Genomic DNA, 4,475 nt, shown 5'->3' with positions numbered 1-4,475 from the left:
GTATACCTTAAAAATCACCTTATCAGTCTGGATGATTTGAAGTGAATTTAAAACAACCTCAAAATAAGCTTAGGTATAAATAAAATGACTTCATATACCTCAATAAATACCTTTTTATCGTTAGTTGAAATAAGGTAAAAAATTTTATACCTCAAAAATACCTCTCTTGCTACAAGTGTAAGAAAATAAACCTGGTATACCTTAAGAATCTCCTTATCAGTCTGGTTGATTTGAAGTTAATTTTAAACAACCTCAAAACAAGCTGAAGTATATATAAATCAACCTCGTACACCTTAATTACAACCTTTACGAGGTATAATTTTTATTGCTGTTTTCTCAGCAACCTTAAATATACCTCAAAGCAACCTTAATACCTCAAAAATACCTCAAATCAACCTTAAATATACCTTAAATTTTCATAAGGGTAAGAGTTCTCTTGTCATCTAAATTGGGTTCAAAGTTACAAGGCTACGGAGTTGAACATTAGAAGCCGTAAAACCAAAATTGGGTCGGCTGTTCAACGACGGTTATAAAATAAAACGATGAGGTTTCGTAACAGGGTTGCCAGACTCTGAAAATAAAAAATACTACGACTTCATCCGAAAAAATACTACAAAATACTACATGTCTTAAGCGCGATCTACAGGACTTTTTTGAAAGCTTATGCAGACGGAAACTGAGACAGACGATTATTATTATTATAATTAACATCATTTATATCGTCTGGCTAAAGTTTTTTAGAATTATATTTAAATTTATTTTAGTTGAGGATAAAATAATATTATAATTGAAAAACAATTATCCTTTAACAATTATCTTAAAACAATTATTATCCTTTTGTGCAATTATACTTCAGATATACGTGTAGTAACTAATATTTTTATCAGCAACTTTGTCTTTTGAAGAATAAACAAAGAGTTATGTGTATCATAATAATGTATCTTGTGTATCATAAACGATTTATTTCAAAGTTGTATAAACTTGAACCTAAATGAAAATATAAAATCTCATATTTTGTCTCACATCCTACATGGAAAAGAAAAGTAAAATAGTATACTTAATCAACGTGCATAAGAAACAATTTATATTATAGTCTACTAGTATAAACGAACTTTTATTTTTCACAATCATCACTAGATACAGTGACTAATAGAAAATAAACTGTTGGATTATTTCAAAAATTGTTTTTTACTTCAAAACTAGAGAGGCACTTTTCTTTGTTTTAGGAAATGAAAATAAAATAAAATAAAAAAAACTAAAAATACCACATTTTGAAAAAATACTACGAAAAATACCATACACCTTTTTTTTGGTGAAGAAATACCACCGTAGTATTAAAAATACTACGTCTGGCAACCCTGTTTCGTAATTGAACAATCATTATCGTCAGAGATATTTGAGAGTTCGCATTTCGTCACAAATCACGTGACTTCGTGACGAAATTATTCTAAAATTAACGAAACATAGCTCAAGGACAATTAATAAATGTTTTAAAACTTACATATTCAGTTAACAACTTTTTAACCTAACTTGCGATAACCGTAAAAATCGCTAAAGTTTTCCCCCCTCCAAAAATGTCACTTGGTCACAAAATGAACCACAAATTGATTCTCAAATGCATTTCAATTTTTTTATTACCTCATATCGCTGAATTTTTGAAATATACTTCTTATTTATTACCCGAACACTGAAATAAATGTCTTGAACTGCACATAGTAGCGAAAAAAACACATTTCCAGGAATATTTCACTTTTTTTAAAATCCCTAAATCGCTGTAGTAGCAATTCTTTTCGGACATGAAGTAATAATAAATAGCACCTCAGCGAAGTATCGGAGACTGCCATTTCTCAACTCAAAATGACGATTTCTGATCAAATAAAAAAAGAAGAAGAGAAAAAAATTGCTCGCTTATAAAAAAAGGGGGGTAGGGGTAAAAAAAAATAGATTCTGGGATTTGAGGATCAAAGACAAAGATGAAATGCCAGGATTTTTCCCTAGATGAGGGAATTCAAAGATTGATATGTAGGCCATCATTTCCCTTTTCCCCGGCATTTTTTTTACATGATCGCTCACGAAAGTATTTTTCTTTACGAACGAAACAACAATTTTTTGTGCTATATTCATTTTTTTCGTTTAAAATATTCTGTCAGAATAGGTTGTTTAGCATTTTGAATTCTGCGTGAAATAGCCAAGTACGGGATTTCAATAAGTAAAAAATCTCTTTTGTTTCCGGTTTCGCTCTTTTTTTTTTATCTTTCTTTTCTTTTTCTTTTTTACTTGAGATTACCGGATAACATATTTAAAAAAAAGGACTGGCTCAAACGATAAAAAGGCATTGCGTTTGTTTTGAATCCAAAAAAATGTTTGACATTTTTCTTCTATGTATTCATATTTTATAGCCAACTTCTAACAGCCGAACTATTTTGGAGCTTGCACCTACCAATGTTAAACTCTGAAGCATAGTAATTTTTAACGCAACTCGACTCAACGACAAAGGAACTCCTGGAACAAGAATTGGAGCAAACTAGTTACGTGGGATTACGTTACGTTACTGCTGTTTGATAGAATGAATCCGAATTCACGTTACATGCAGGGGAAAATCGCCACAACCTCCGGCGGTTAGCCCGACGTGTACCCTTGAGGTTATTATACATCATCACTGTTTTCTGTGCAAATCGAGAAAGGAATTCATATCAAACAGCCTTCGCTGAGATTCGAACCCAGCTCACGTCATTGAGAAGCGATCTCTTGGGCCAACACTGCTCGCTTCATTTTTATTATTATCCTCAATTATTAATATCCTCAATTATCAATTTTTACAACTGGGGAAAAAGGTGTTTTTCAGGTGATTGAAAAATGTTGAGATGAAAATAGATTAAATGTTTAATATCTTTCAGGATTAACAATAGATGGAACTTTGGTAGTTAAGAATAAGGGAGGTTGAAAAAAACTTATGGGTAATCAGTGACATTTTCGCGATACTGAAAACGGCTGTCCTTAAAACTCAATTTTGTAAGAAAAAAAAATCTGATTTTTTTAAAATTATCTGAAATGTTTTACCGGATAGTAATTTTTTTTCCTTCTCTTATCTATATCAACTCAAAATGCCCATTTAGGAAACATAACAGGTAAATAACAGATAAAGCATTCAATGCTAGAAAAGAAAGCCATTATTTCAGTTAAATGAAAATATCACCTCAAATTTTCTAAAATAAATATTTATTACAGGTAATAATTTTAATGAGCATAATCTTATATCACATGCAAAAATATATAAACATGCAAATTTATTTATCACATAGCAGTAGCAAACAACAATTTTATAGACTCTTCAAAATTAATTATTTTTGCAGTTTCATTTTCGATAAAATAAAAAAAAATTATTGTCCTATTTCGTTACAAATTATTTTAAAAAATTAAAACTTATTGTCGTCGACTGCTATCAAACAATTTATAGGATTATAAACATTTTTATGCATATGTAATCTCATTCACTGATTCAACTAGTGGTCGGTAGGGTGCTGGGCCCATGTCCGAGAGTTCGTGGGTTTGAACCCCGCCGGTCGAAGACTCCCGTCCTCCATGTTCCCATAACAAATCAATACCTCTGGGGGTACTGGATTGGAAATCAATCGTTCTCTCATTCAGGTCACAATTACGATCTGTGGATGTACGAATGGGTCCATTCTATAAAACGGGCTGTGACGTGTGTGTGGCTGAAGACGAATTCTTGTCCATAGGATGGCTCTACTGAAAAAACAAGAAACGCACACTCTGCCTTAAATTTGCTCGGTTTCACCCAGCAGGCTTGCCCATGTGGCAAGTGGCATTAGAAACAACAACAGCAACTAAAATACCCTTCAATATCCTGAAAATAAATTCACAGCTACTTATTGCTGACTCTTTGTTAATATACCTATTCACTCACTGATTCATTGAACACACCAGGCTCTGAGAAGGCCAGTTCAGTTTCTGAACACCCATTTCGTCAAACGTCGTCAGTGCAAGCCTCGATGTATGAATGTTATCCTGCTGGACGAGAAATGGACCTTCTCCGAAATATTTCCATAGAATTGGGAGTACATCATTGTCCAGAATGTCCACATACATTTCAGAGTTCATGTTTCCAACCACAGGAACAAACGAACCCAGGCCAAACCACGAGAAACACCCCCACACCATCATGCTTCCACCACCATAACAACCCGGATGCCCGGATAGTGTAACAGGTCTCATTACGAAGCAAACTTGTCATAAAATTACTATGAAGTTATACTACATGAAAAATAACCGTTTAAAATAAATTAAAAATGAACGAACGGTCGTTATAGTAATAGAAAAATATTAAATGGGAAAAAAAATTTTCCCTGGTGCACAAGATATTTTTTTAATGGATCTCGAATATTTTTCACGTCACCGATTTTAAATCTGTAATCGGTTTCTCACTCCAAGCTGCAGTTTTTTTTTTTTTTTTT

The sequence above is a fragment of the Parasteatoda tepidariorum genome, chromosome 2 (genome assembly GCF_043381705.1).
Source record: "Parasteatoda tepidariorum isolate YZ-2023 chromosome 2, CAS_Ptep_4.0, whole genome shotgun sequence".
In the NCBI taxonomy this organism is placed as follows: domain Eukaryota; kingdom Metazoa; phylum Arthropoda; class Arachnida; order Araneae; family Theridiidae; genus Parasteatoda; species Parasteatoda tepidariorum.
This window is presented reverse-complemented; position numbering follows the sequence as displayed.